Here is a 15,104-nt window from a genome sequence, read left to right as displayed (position 1 = left end):
TATTGATGAGACAACTAGCAGGAAGTGTGAGAGAGAGCTTTAAAACCCAGCCTTTGAGAAACCATCATTTGCAAGAGGGGTTATTATTCACCAAGGCTTTCTTTTAACTACCATCATTACTAATTAGCCTGTTTCCCTTCTCCCCCACCTTAATCTAGAAAAGACAGAATTTTCAGAGGGAGAATTAAGAATAAAACTACATCATGGTCTGGAATCCAGGGAAAGATACTAGGCCATCGGAACCAATTGCATGAAGGGATAGGGGGAACAACTGCGAAGAAATTGGGAACAAGGGAACACACAAAGCTCCTTACCCCACAGTATCTACAGTCTCAAGCCTGACATCCAGTTATCTTTCCAGAAACATGCTTCTGATAGAATAAAAACGATACCAACCAAAAAGGCTCATAAATTCTCATTCCTCAACTCAGTAACTACCCACAAGAGGATTTTTACAAAAATGAGAAGTTCCCCCAGAAACCTTGCCTCTGAGTGTCATCAAAAACAATTTCTTTTGAGCTTCCACATTGCTGTCCTCAAGAGAGGCTCCAGGGTCAGTCTGAAACCAGACGACATCAGACCTCTGCGCTTAATTCTTACTGTCAGTATCTGCCAGGAACCAGCCAAGAGCAGAAGTCCAAATCCTACAGGGAGAGGGATTCTCACTGTGGCTCCATTTCTACTCTGAAAAACTCAACAGTACAAATAGTATTTCATAACAAAGAGGTTTCAGTCTAAAAATCCAAGGCCAAAGAGCAGAGCCCGAGTGACAGAGCTGAAATTCTGGCAGAAATACAAACCCCCAGATATCCTCCACCCGCGTCCAGAAGCAAACACAGAGCGCGCTTGGGTAGGAAGGACTCCCAAGCACCACCCCTTCTGCTCCTTCTTCCCAGAAACCACACTCTCTGGGAGAAGACTGGGGCCAAATGTCCTCCAGGGATGCAGAGCTTCTCCCACTCTGTAGCCTCAGAGCCAGCCTAGGAGATGCCTGCTCTGTGTCAGTGCTCTTATGATGTAGTGTGTTCCAGGGATGTCTAACTAGCAGGTGCCAACTCCCAGCTATGCTAAGATAGAAACTGTGAAATAAAGGAGTTTGTGGCTACAAAGAAAGAGAGAAAATGATGGTTTAAAAGAAATGTATTGTCTGTCTGGATAACTATTTTCTTCGTTTTGCTTTTCTGTATTTTCCAAATAGCCTTTGAGATCAAATATGTTGCTTTCTTTAAAACAAATTTTTATTTATATTATTTGGAAGGCAGAGACACAGAGAGAGATGGAGAGACAGAGAGAGGGAGACAAAGATATATCATCTATCCACTGGTTCACTCCTGCAACAACCAGGGCTGGGTCAGGCTGCAGCCAGGAGCCAGGAACTCCATCTGGGTCTTCCACATGGGTGCAGGGACACAAGCACTTGGGCCATCATCTGCTGCAGTCCCAGACCCATTATCAGGAAGTTGAACTAGAAGTGGAGCACCCAGGACTTGAACTGGTACTCTGGTGTGGGATGCGGGTGTTGTAAGCTGCTGCTTGTCCCACTGCACCACAACACAGGTCCCCAAACATGCTGTTTTCAAATTAGAACAAACAATAAATGCTATTTACAACATTTAAAAAAAAATCACAGAAACATCATCCAGAATGCTTCTGAGACAATGCTCTAGGCTGCCCCACCCAATGGAGGAAGCCAGGGGATGGGAAACTGAAAGAGAAAGAAATAAGAGAAATTCAGTTTTCAAAAAAGCAGAAAGGGAAAATTTTCGGCATTGAGAAAAGGTGGGCATTTCCCAGCTGTAGTGTGCACACGCAGACTTCAGAAAACCATTAATTTACAACGGGAGGTACCTGGTTAACGCTCCGCATGAGAGAGCACTCAAAACACAGAATCATTGTTTCTGGGTATGTTCTGTGAAGAAAGACTTGCTTGGATGTTTTCACGCCTGGGTGTGTCAGGACTGTCAGGTCTGGATAGACAACAGAATCCTAAAGGCTTATGCTCCCTCTAGGGTCTCAGTAGCTTTTGTCTCAGGTTCCAGGAGGGCCAGAAACAGCTCTTGGCCATTGCCAAGGGGAAAGGACAGGAGCACCACGTCACCGTGCCTAAGGAAGTCTCAGCTCGCCCTCGCAGCTGCTCTCCTCTGGCCTCCTAGAAGACAAGGGTCTTACAGGTTCTTCCCCGTTGAGTCTCAGGAGAGAGCCTCCTAGTGTGAATTCAGTGTTATATGGGCCAGGCCCTGGAGGAAGCACACACACACACCAGTGAGGGGAGCAACAGATGCCAATTTCCAACAGAAACATCTGTTCCTTCCAGCTCAGGAAAATCTATTGGCAGTGCCTGGTGCACGAGGATTTTTTTTGTTTGAAAAATGCTAAAAAGCGCTCCACAGAAAAATGAAACAATGCTGTAACAATACAACCAATCCTCCACGCTTTTGAAGAGAAGGCACCACATACTGCTTTTTGAACTTTTACCCATTGTTACCAAAGCCTAAGCACCATACTTCTCCCCATAAAGGTGCAGCTGCACCTAGATAGAGCTCCAAGCAGCCACTGGTCCAGGTCAAGAAAAGAAATCTGCAAGACACTTTGTGTTTGCCACAATGTCTGGGGAAGTGCTAATAGCATTTAGTGCAAACAGAGAGAAATTTAATATCCTACATTGTGTGGGACAGTCCCACACACCAAATACGCATCTAAAACACCAACAGGATCTCTGCAAAGAATCCTATGAACAGACGTGTTTTAGCTTTTCTTGTTTCTGTTTTAAGTTCTACTAAATAAGCATAACATTCACTCACCTGGAGGAAACAAGAAAAAATGCAAAATAGTAAATAATGAAAAATAAATTTCCTTTCCATCTTCACCCTACCCCCAATTTCTACACTTCTGAGAAAACCAATGTTACAATTTTTTTTATATATCCTTCTAGTAATATTGTTTTTTTAAAAAAGATTTATTTTGGGGCAGGTACCGTAGGGTAGAAGGCTAAGCCTCCACCTGCAGTGCTGGTATCCAATATGGGCGCCAGTTCTCATCCCCGGCTGCTCCACTTCTGATCCAGTTCCCTGCTAATGCACCTGGAAAAAGCAGTGGAAGGTGGCCCACGTGGGTGCAGGGACCCAAGCACTTGGGCCATCTTCCGCAGCTTTCCCAGGCACATTAACAGGGAGCTGGAATGGTAGTGAAGCAGTCCAGGGCTCGAACCAGCCCCCACGTGGTATGTGGACATCACGGGTAGTGGCTTTACCTGCTACACCACAATGACAGCCCCAATATTCTATGTACAAATAAGCATCTGTGTATATGCCTCTTCCCTTTCTAAAAGAGCTCTATTCCACTTTTATTTATTCTTTTTTTTTTTCAAGATTTATTTATTTATTTGAAAGGCTGAGTTATAGAGAAACAGAAGTAGAGACAGAGAGGTCTTCCATCCTCTGGTTTACTCCCAATTGGCCGTGATGGCTGGAGTTGAGCCAATCTAAAGCCAGGAGCCAGGAGGTTCTTTCAGGTCTCCCATGCAGGTGCAGAGGCCCAAGGACTTGGGCCATTTTCCACTGCTTTCCCAGGCCATAGCAAGGAACTGGATCAGAAGCTGAGCAGCCAGGTCTCCAGTCAGCACCCATTTGGGATGACGTCACTGCAGGCGGCGGCTTTACCCACTATGCCACAAGGCCAGCCTCTTTTTTATGTATCTTGGAGTGTTTGTGTGAGTACCTATCAATGTGTCCTTTCTACTGGCTTCATAGCATCCCATGGGGTGGTTATGTTTTCATTTATGGACCAGTGCTTTTTTTGCCATTACTTCCAATGTTTTGGCACCATAAATTATGCTGCAATAAAGGCAGAAGTGAGTTTATCCAGAAGGGAACTGCTAAGCCAAAGGGTATATACATTTGTAACTCTCTCTGATACTGCCCAGTCAACAATGTATGAGAGCGCAAAGTATTAGAAATTATTTTTATCTAATATGTGAAAAGTGATTACAGACTGTAGTTGTGATTTAATGTGTATTTCTCTATTATGAAATCAAGATTCATTTCCTATGTTTGTATGTCTTGTTGTTGCAGTAAGTTTTTGTGGCTGTTTGTTTTTTGAAACAACAATTCATGTTCTTTGCTCATTTTTTTTTTTTGACTTTTTATTGGCTGTATAAACACTATCTATAAAGTTAGTTAACCCTTTCTTGTGTGTTGAAAATATTTTCCTAGTTCATCTTTTGGCTTTACGATATCATTTTAATCTTTCAGAGCTTTTAAAATTTACAAATTTTCCTTATACAGCTTCTGAATTTTCTGTCAGATTATATTTCAAGGTTTTAAAAAATATTCTATGTTTCTTTTAATATTTTCATGGATTTATTTTGTGCATGAATATTGTAATCAATATGAAATTTACTTTCATGTAAAAAGAAGGACAGGGATATAGTTTAATCTTATTCCTCAATAGCCATCAAGTTGTCTCAAAAGTGGTTATTGAAAACTCCATTCCTCTTTCCCATCCCACCAATTTTACAATTTTACAGCTTACTCTATGCCAAATTCCTTAGTGTATTTAGATCTACTTCTGAATTCTCTATCCTGTTTTTTTGGACTCTATTTTTAATTTGGAGATGGTGGGGAGAAATGTATGGAGCAACCTTGACGTGTCATAAAGAAAAGGAAATGGCTTTCAAGTGCCTAGAGGCAGTGTTCATATAAAATGGAATTTAAAATTACTCTCAGATCACTCTAATATTCCATGGGACTCTACCCCACACCTTGTCTTTTGCTTATGAATAGTTTACATGTTTTTAGACTCTTTATTTATTTTTATTTTGTTTAAAAGAGAGAGGGAGAGACTGAGATCTTCCATCCACAGAATCATTCCCCAGACACCAGCAACAGCTGAGGCTGGGCTAGAGCACAGATACCAATGAGCCTAGATCTCCATTTGGGTCTCCCACATGGGTGGCAGGGTCCCAGGTACTTGAGCCATCACCTGCTACCTCCCAGGATGCACATTAGCAAGAAGCTGAACCAGAAGCAGAAGAGCTAGCATTGGAACCAAGCACTCCGATATGGGAGGTGAGCATCTCAACGGCAACCTCACCACCCTGCAAAACACTCGCCCCTAAGTGGTATTAATATTTTTTAATGTAAGCCTTTATTTAAAAGTCATATGCACATAGAAAGGGACACAACTCTAAGTATCCAGGTAAAAAAAAATTTCCCAAAATGAAGAAAACCAGCACCAGAGCTCAGAACATTACCAGTGCTTTTCAAAGACCACTTGAGTCCCCTTTCAGTCATGACGCACCAGCTACGGTGAACATGATCCTGATTAGTATCACTATAGGTTGGTTCTGCCCTTTTCAAACTTCAGATAAATGGAATCATATACTGTGTGCTCTTGTCGTGTGCCTCTTTCACTCACTGTGAGTTCCATTCATGTATGGTTCTAACACATATGTTTTCATTACATATAGTAATAGCCACTGTATGACTACTGCAATTTATATTTATCCATTCTACTTTTGATGGGCATTTTGGTAGTTGTTTGAGTCTTACAAATAACACTGCTAAAAGCATCCCTGTATATCTTTTAGTAACCTACTTACTTTTTAGCAGTCTGAACACTTTTGTCTTTGGTATGTATCCTGTATATTGAAGAGTTTTGTTTTGCTTGGGAGCTAATCTTAAAATATTTTTTCTTTATTAAGTGAATTTCAGCTCATTTGTATTTTTATATTATCGACACATTGTCTCAAACCTATCACACTGCTTTGAATTATTTTTACTATTTCTATTATTTTACATTCAGTCTGAAATGTCTCTTATGCTTGATTCTTTTTTTCTTTTTAGTGAAGCTTGTACTTTTGTTCTAGTGATTATCTTTATGCTAATAATTTAATAATATCCTTAGCAAGCTGTTTTCCTTACTTATTCTACCACTATTTAGCCTCTTAGCTTTTAATTAATTCTTGGATTCCTATCCATTTATTAATTTTGTGACAATCTTATTCTACTGTCCCCTTTCTACCTGCCTTCCATATCTCCTTCCATTTTTATTTGCTTTGTTTCCATTTTTCAGAACAAATATAAATTACATTATTTCACTCTTATTCTTATTTTTGCTTTAATCTTAGCTCTATCTTAAAATATATTCCATGTATGGGACCAGTGTTGTGGTACAGCAGGTTAAGCTGCTGTTTGTGATGCCAGCTTCCCATGTCAGAGTGCTGTCATGTCAAGTCCCAGCTACTCTGCTTCCACTCCAACCTTGTTGCTAATGCACCTGGGAAAGCAGCGGATGATGGTCCAAGTACTTGGGTCCCTATCACTCACATGGGAGACCAGGATAGAGCTCTTGGCTCCTGGTTTCAGCCTGGCCCACCCAGGATGTTGCAGGCATTTGGGGAACGAACCAATGGATGGAAGATCTCTCTGTCTCTCCTTTCCTCTCTGCCACTCTGCCTTTTGAATAAACAAATAAATCTTGAATATATATATGTGTGTGTGTGTGTGTGTGTATTCCATGTTCATTATCAGTCCTCTGACTAAATATTTCTTTTATCTGATCTCTATGGTTTCCTTCTAGGCCTCCAATCCCTAACATCTAAGATCTTTTCTATGTGTGACTTGTTATATTTCTATTATATTTTTCATATTTAAAAAAATAATTTTGGTCTCTGTTCTTCCTTCCGGATATTTTCCTCCAATATATCACAAGTTACTAATTCTTTATTCAACTGTACCCACTCTTCATGAAATTCATACAATAAATTCTTACTTTCATTTCTATATTTTTAGTTTCATAATTTTCACTTTATTCAGTCCTTAGTTCCAATTCTCTGCCAAAATTATCAATCTTGACATTTTTCATACCCTTAAATATTTTTTGTAAAGTTTTTTTTTTTTTTTAAAGAGCATTTATTCATTTGAAAGGTGAAGTTACAGAGAGGCAGAGGCAGAGACAGAGAGAGAGATCTTCGATCCGGTGGTTCACTCCCCAAATGGCTACAACGGCTGGAGCTAGGATGATCCGAAGCCAGGAGTCAGGGGCTTCTGAGTCTTCCACATGGGTACAGGGCCCAAAGACTTGGGCCATCTTCTACTGCTTTCCCAGGCCATAGCAGAGAGCTGGACTGGAATTGGAGCAGCCAGGTATCAAACTGGTGCCCATATGGGATGTTGGCACTGCAGGCAGCAGCCTTACCCTCTAAGCCACAGCACCAGCCCTGCAAAGTTATTTTTAAATCCAGATCTGATAACTCCATTTTCTGGATTTTTTAAAAGATTTATTTATTTATTTGAAAGTCATAGATTACACAGAAAGAGTAAGAGAGGCAGAGAGAGAGGTCTTCCCATTCGCTGGTTCACTCCCCAATTGGCCGCAACGGCCAGAGCTGTGCTGATCCGAAGCTAGGAGCCAGGAGTTCCCTCCGGTCTTCTCATGCAGGTGCAGCGGCCTAAGGAATTGGGCCATCTTGTTCTGCTTTCCCAGACCATAGCAGAGAGCTGGATCAGAAGTGGAGCAGCCAGGACTCCATCTAGCGCCCATATGGGATGCCGGCACTGCAGGCAGCAGCTTTACTAGCTACGCCACAGGGCCGGCTCCCATTTTCTGGATCTTATGTGGACTTAGTTTGTATGGTCTATTATGCCTTTTAGTTTTTACTGTCATGTCATCAGTTTGGCTATTTTTGATTGCATACTGGGCATTTTACATTTAAAAATTATGAAAATAATTTAAGACTTCTCCAAAAAAGGATTTATTTTTATTTTTATTTTTTTGCTTTTGAGATGTGGCTAAAAAGAAAACAAAACAAAACAAAACAAAAAAAAACATCGATCCAATCAACAAAATCAGGAAGTGAAAGGGTCTGAAGCTGGGCCTCATTTCCTAAAAGGGCTAATTCAGTCTTTCAGAGCATCAGCCGGAAGCCCAAGGCATTTACCAAGGCCCACCCACTTAGGCAAGTCCTAAATTCCATTCTGTACCACTAGCCACATGAATGGCTGCAAGTTTTTCTAGGTTTCTTTTATTATTATTATGACTATTTTTTAGTTATTTTATTAATATATAGAGAACAGATTTCATGAATTTCATAGATATGATTCCAAGAATACAATGATACTTTCCTCCCCCCTCCTTCTTCCTTCCTTTTCTTTTAATTTTTTGTGATAACATACTTTCTTTTTTTTTTTTTTTCCCACAAATAGGACTTTCTATTTGCACTATTAAAGTCTAAATTTTAAACAGATTCTTGGACTGGTGGTTCATGTCCATAGCTCGTTCGACTTTAGCACCTGTCTCATCCCCAGTGGCTTTTCCAGAACCACTACCTTCTCCATGAAGCTCCGTGAGTTTTTCCAGTTCAAACCTGGGCTTCTTCAGCACTTTTACTTTTCTAATGCAGACATCATGGAGAGGATAAACAGATTGACAAGCCTTCTCTATGTCTTTTCTAATGCTGTCTGGGATCAATTTATTGACTATTTCTTTCAAGCCATTTGTTTGTACCTCCCATGTCATAATTGCCATCATCTTCTTCCAGATCTGATGGACCTGTTGGTGCTGAGCATAGAAAGTCTTCCATATCTGACTGTTGCATTTTTTGGTAAAACCAACACAGAACAGACAAAGCAAAGAGCTGTTGGTAGTCCCAACACTAACATGGGCTTCAATCATGCCTGCCATTTTTTGACCATGGAACACATTTTGTCTCGGGTAAGATCCATGCCATGGAAGTTATGCAGTTTTTGCCCTGAAAATCCTCAGTAATCAGTTAGAATTTTCTAAATGTAACTTCATCATTCTGCAGGTCAGCAAGACTCACTTCAAAAACATGACCCTTGAGACCATCAGATGCATTTTAGTTCCTTGGGTCCTCATGACTAATGTTTTTCCAATATTTCACATGTTGAACATAGCAGGTACTTTCACATCATAACAATCTTTCTTAGAAAATGGGTCCACCACTTTTTTCTTGGTTCCCTTTTTTCTGCCTTTCGTAAAGCGCTTCTTCTTGCCAACTGCCATGGTGGTGCTAGGAAAGCCAAAAGGGCAGAAGTGTGATAACATATTTTCAATTTTACTTTATAAGCACAGGCTCAATGCTCCTCTACCAAAGAGCTCTACAAGTAAAAGCCAGATAGAACACTGCTCCGCAGGGGTGTAGACAAGAGTTATAGACAATCAAATCACAATATGTCAGCTTAGCTTGACACACAAAGAGGTTCTCTGGATTTGGTTTTTGTTTTTTTGTACTCTATGTTAGGTACAACCAACCAGAGAAAACATGACATCTGTCTTTTGGGGTCTGGCTTATTTCACTACTCTTAGCTTCCTCTTCCAGAATCTGAAGATGCCCCTAAGGGAAAATTTTTTCCAGAGCCACTCTCCAAGATTCCCGATATACGAGATCTTACCTTTATAATGTCTTACTGTCTTGTTAGCTCTCCAATGGCTTCAAACAGACTTTTAAAACTGTCTACTTTTAGGATGTTCCATAAGGAATCACCTTGCTTTTGACATCCAAGAAAGAACTCTAGCAAGAAACCAGTGAGTGGGACATGGAGCACCGTGATGATGTCATTAGGACTGCAGCTGAACTGCCAGGCATCTCCTCATATTTTAAGCAATAAAAAGCAGAAAGGATGAAAGAAATGAACTACACCAGTCAAGTCCATTTCCTTTGCCATATATTTTTTAATAAATAAGAATTTCTTTGGATTCTTTTTGCTTCTTTCATAGTAATTTGCCTTCTTTTTTATTAGAGAGGATTCTGAACAGTTAACAAAATCTCTCCAGGCTTTAGTTGCTATCAAATGAGTGACTTGCACCCCATGATCACTAAGCTCCTCCAGCTCAAGCATTCTTAGATTCTATTAACTTGCTTATCTCCTCATTATTTTTAGAATAGTAGAAAGAAACAGGAGAATTCACCTATTTAAGAGATAAGAACTTAAGTCCAAAGATGCAGAATATCCAGAGTTTTATCTCCTGGATAGAGAGGTCTCAATTAAAGTTAAATCAATATAGTAAAACCTAGATTTAAAAATTGAATTGGAGAGAAAGAAACACACTCACTTTATGAAAAATCATTCTAATCTTCTGGTAGGTCTTGTTATGTTTTCCTAATGCCTTTAAATTATTATTAGATTTATAGTAATTTAATTTGCATGCAACTTTCAAGAACATCCATGGGCTCTTTTATTCATGCCTAGGGACTATTATTTTCTGGAACAGATCAACACTCCTCTGGTCTCCTATCCCCAAGAATATCAGACATTCCTTCTCTCTTGGTATTTCTCGGACCCCCCCCCCCCCCCATGATTTTAGGAGCAATTTCTGACAGCTTCTGGTGCCCAAATCTTCAGCCGTTAGCGAGCATTCAAGGGAAACATCCTTAATCCTCCAACTCGAATCTTTTTCGATGCTTACTTCTTTAGAGGCAGAATGAGAGATTCCATATACCTAGTTAAAAAATATGAAAAGATTCCTTCTTTTTCTCCACCCTCCCTTACATTCCTCATGACCAACCATCCTCCCAAAAGGGGGGTATAATTTACCTACATTGTGCCAAATATTTCTGCTTTATTTTTACCATGGAAAAAGCATTAAACTTAGCTGAATTATTCATGAGACTCTAGGTAACATGATCGTTGTTTTTGGCCTTTAGCTTCAATACTTTCAGTCTTGCAGATCATTTTAGAGTTTTTGAATGGGACTAACAAGGGACTTTGCTATATACATCATTAAACTGTTGGCATGTGTCCTGGCACGGAAATTTACAGTATATCAATATACTCATATATTTGCAAGGATGTCTGTGCCTTCAATGCTGGGTAGTCCTTACTTTTATTCACTTTTCCTATTTCCCTGGGGTTTCATCCAGATTGGATATGCCAACATGAAATGACTAAAGTATTCAAGACACAAAAAATATCTGAGCTCTCGTTTAGAAATTCTCAGTCTTCCTCAGGGGAAGACTTTGTAAGACTTCCTGACTGATGAGGGGCCAGTTGCAAAAGTGATTTTCTGAATTTGGATAGAATTGTGCAGTCCATGTTCTCCCATTGTCCAACGTTTGTTAATAAATTAGTTCATCCTCATAGCTATCATTTAGACATGTCTCTTAGGATCTTCCTCCACCCTTCAATGTTCTGGTTTGCTCCAAAGGGAAGGAATTAGAAAAAAAAAAAAAAAAAAAAAAAAGATAAAACTCTCCATCCCCCATTACAACTCCCAGGCACCATTTCTCACTTCTTCCCATCAAGGCAGAATAGGTACTGCCCACTCCTGTTCCAAGAGATCTCACTATCATGCCAAGTAAATCATTGGCAGCTGGCAATGGAACCAATGACCCTCAACAATCAGACCTGAGCTCTATTTCTATGCTTTTTCCAGAAAGCCTTTAATGTCTCAAAGCTTTCATTGGGAACATTTAAAGATTTTAGGAAATATTTCCTCAGTCTATTACCTTGCAAAATCAGATCAGAAGAGATATAGGGATACTGCATTCATTTCTATTACACTTCTCCCCAGTATAAGAGCCAGGTTAAGCCTACTAAACTGGACCAATATTCACTAAGCAATCCGACTCAGAACAGTCCGACAGCTGAAGAAGCATGCCCTCAGGGAGGGGTTTAACACAGCACAGACAAAGCTTGGCTTTCATCTCCCACTAAACCCAGTGGGATACTAATGAGTTTTCAAAGATACAAAGCAAACTAATATCATTCTTGGCCATCATTTATTTTGGAGTCTACTACATACCAAGTAACCCAACAGTTTCTTTCTTGCTTTCAGTATTATCTCCTTTCCAAGGCAGAAGAAAATACTCTTAAGTACCCAAGAGTCTTAAGACATATAAGGAAATAAAGAAAATTGACAGGGATCCAGGCAGATTCTTAATGTCTTCTGGTGATCTTTGGAGACAAGGATCTTGCTTCTTTCAAAGGACTTCTCTCAATTTCTAATTATCATTATTTGTTTATTTATTGTCTGTCTCAGTAACTCCATGAGGGAAGAAACTTCCTTTTTGTTTGTTTGTTTTTAAAGAATTACTTACTTATATGAAAGACAGAGTTACACAGAGCCAGAGATCTTTCTTCCATCTGCTGGTTCACTCCCCAAATGGCTGGAACAGCCAGGCCTGGGCCAGGCCAAAGCCGGGAGCCAGGAACACCATCCTGGTCCCCTGCATGTGGGTCAGAGGCCCAAGCATTTGGGCCACCTACCACTGCTGTCCCAAGCATATCAACAGGAAGCTAGAATGGAAGTGGAACAGCCAGGACTCAAAGAGGAACCCATATGAGATGCCATGTTGCATGCTGAGGCTTAACCTGCTGTGCCACAATTTCGCCCCTAGAATCTTCCTCTTTCTTGTTCACTGTTACACTCGCAACTATTAAGTACTCGGAAATGTGTATTAAGTTACTATCAAAGCAGTCAAGGTATGTCAGCTTCGGCCTCAGTAACAACCCCAAAATCTCAGTGGCTTAATACAGCAAAAGCTCTTTCTTGTTCATGGTGTGTCCAAGAAGGATGGAATCCTTTCATTACTGTAGTTCAAACACCCAGATTGAAAGAGCTTCCACTTGGTCACAAATTTTTATAATCACCCAGGCAAGAGAAAGAACACTGAACTGAAGAGTAATGGCAATTGTCTGCCCAGAAGGGTCATGTATGGCCACATTTTGCTGTCTAAACCAAGTCACATGGCTACTTCTACTTCGAAGGGCACTGGATGTGAGCAAGCACTGGAAGCCATAGCAAATTAAATAGCAAATCCAGAAGCATGATGCGGTAAGGGATTTCATTTGGTTCAATCCCCTGCTTCTGGGCAAGGCTGCAATTAGCAAACAAAAAGACAACTACCGGAAAAGCCTTGCTAACAAGAAAGTATGCCTGAATTTTCCAAGCAAGAGGAAATACCGGTTTTCATTATGTCATTTACCTTAAGAACAAAGTAAGTGATGAAGGGGTGTTCTACACTCAGGCTTCTTGTAACCAAAACCTCCTCTGTAGCGGAATGTGCAAGTTTGGTGGTTTGGTTTCAGATGACCAAGACCAAACAAAAAATAAAACAGCTCACTGAAATCTCACTCATACATTTATCATTTACCCAACTAATACGTGTGAACAAAAGCAATCAACTGGCAACAGCATTTTTAGACCACCAAGACACATCCACCCATCACCGCAGAAGGCCTGTACAACGCTCAAACTCATGTTTGGAACTTTCTCTGCAGCACAGCCCTCGGTATTTCCTGCGGATACAGAGCCAGTGAGATTTCTCATTCTTGCTAGACAGGCCTTTTTTATCTCCACCAGTCAGTCTCTTACAGTGAGATAACCTCCAGTCACAACTCTCCCTCCAAATGAATTTCCAAGTTGCCATGGTAACTAACACCTTCCTCCAATACTGTCAATATGCTTCCCAACCCTAAAGGCCCTCTCTTGATTTACTGCCACAAGTACCATCTTTTTATGCAAGAGACAGAGCCTGTCTTCGTTCTCTCCAAACCTCTGAGATTCTCTGCTAATAATAGCAGCTACCATCTACTGAGAATCAACTTTGTCTATTATCTCATTTAATCACTCCAAAAAAAGAAACCACTGCATAGCAGATATCATTCTCCTTATTTTACAGATAAAAGTAACTCTAAAACAGAGGTTATATAACTTGACCCAGAAGCAGAACCAGAATTTGAACACAGAATTCTCAGACTGTCTCTCAGGCATCCTCCATCGGCACGTGGGCCTTTTGCAGCTCAAAGGAGTAACCTCATCTGTCCTGTTCTCTCTGAAAATCCCTGTTCCAAAGGGCTTTCTACATTCCAAGCCAACTTCGTTTGCTTTCACATCAATACCACACTATCTGAACACACTTGAAGGTGTGTTAATGCAGATTAAGAAAGAAAAAAAACCTCATTCTCTTGCTCTTTGTCTCCAAGGGCTATTGTGGGAAAGAACGAGATGATGGGTGTTAAGTGTTTTATACTGAGAGCGATGGTACATGATCAATCCCCAGCACATGTTAAGGCATCCACAATGTGACCAGGTGTGAAGGAATGTCCCCAAAAGGGGGCAACTGCAGCCAAGTCTCCTGAATTTGCTTCCTTGGGGCCCCTTCAACATTCATTCTGCACCCCCTCCCATATGACCCATATCTTCACTCTCCCCTAGCTACAATTTGAGAGGCACACAAAGCAAGCACTGTACTTACTTCTTAACTGACCCATCCCCGACACACAGGGAGACTTCAGTGGGAGCCTTGTAAGTAAGGGTGACATGCTTACCATCCCACAGCCATTTTTCCAGTCTGCTTTTTTTTAACCACTCACCTGGCAGGCCCTGGTATGCTCCCAGCCAGCAGCTATTTGTAAAACCGGTCTGCCTCCCTATTTCCACACAAAAGATTTGATTTCTTTAGTAGGAAGGGGAGTATTCTAAATAAAACAATTAGCAAGTCACCTAGAATTTCCACCCACTCCACAGAGACACACAAACAAGAGAATTAATCCGATTTGTTGTTTACCCACCACAGAGCCCCAGAGGTTGGTACAGGATGACTAATTCCAAGTTGCAATGGTTACAAAGGCCTAGTTCCCTAATTTCAAACTCTGTGCTGAAATTTGAAAGCATGCTTCCCCACCCCATCTTCCCTCGCATACTTCTGTGTATCAATCCATTAGGAACCTGAAGTGTAATTTATCTTATTCACTATTATCCTGTTAAATTGCTCTATAGCTGCCATGGCAGTAATTGCAGTGATCAGTGATTCAGGCTTCATGAGCAAAGGGCCTTAAGTAGATTTCATTATTAAAATTTCCAAAGGTTTTATTATTAAAATAAGACTCAGAGCAGTATGCCTCCATGGGGCAGTCATACTAATGATTCTTGAGTTATGAAGGGATGTCGGTCCGATCATCAGTGTTTCATTGGTGAATACCAGTAATTGAGAATTTATCAACTAATAAAACGAACCAGCATTTCATGAATGAAAAATAATAATTTCACTTTAAATAGTATACACAGCAATATGAAGCTCTTTAAAAAGCTGTCTTTGTTCATTGAGCTATTTCTTGTATAGCAAATACTGGAAACAACTC

General features: G+C 40.5%; 1 protein-coding gene and 1 pseudogene across 7 annotated transcripts in view; both read right to left on the bottom strand.

Moving 5' to 3' along the window:
• The window catches only part of SRGAP2 (SLIT-ROBO Rho GTPase activating protein 2), a 279,652-nt gene that overhangs the window by 200,601 nt on the left and 63,947 nt on the right, over positions 1–15,104 (bottom strand). The window lies entirely within an intron of this gene.
• Positions 8,237–9,034, bottom strand: LOC133773709 (small ribosomal subunit protein eS1-like; annotated as a pseudogene).

This window comes from Lepus europaeus, chromosome 14 (genome assembly GCF_033115175.1).
Source record: "Lepus europaeus isolate LE1 chromosome 14, mLepTim1.pri, whole genome shotgun sequence".
Lineage (NCBI taxonomy): Eukaryota > Metazoa > Chordata > Mammalia > Lagomorpha > Leporidae > Lepus > Lepus europaeus.
The sequence above is the reverse complement of the archived record's forward strand: the minus strand, read 5'-3'. Positions and strand labels throughout refer to the sequence as shown.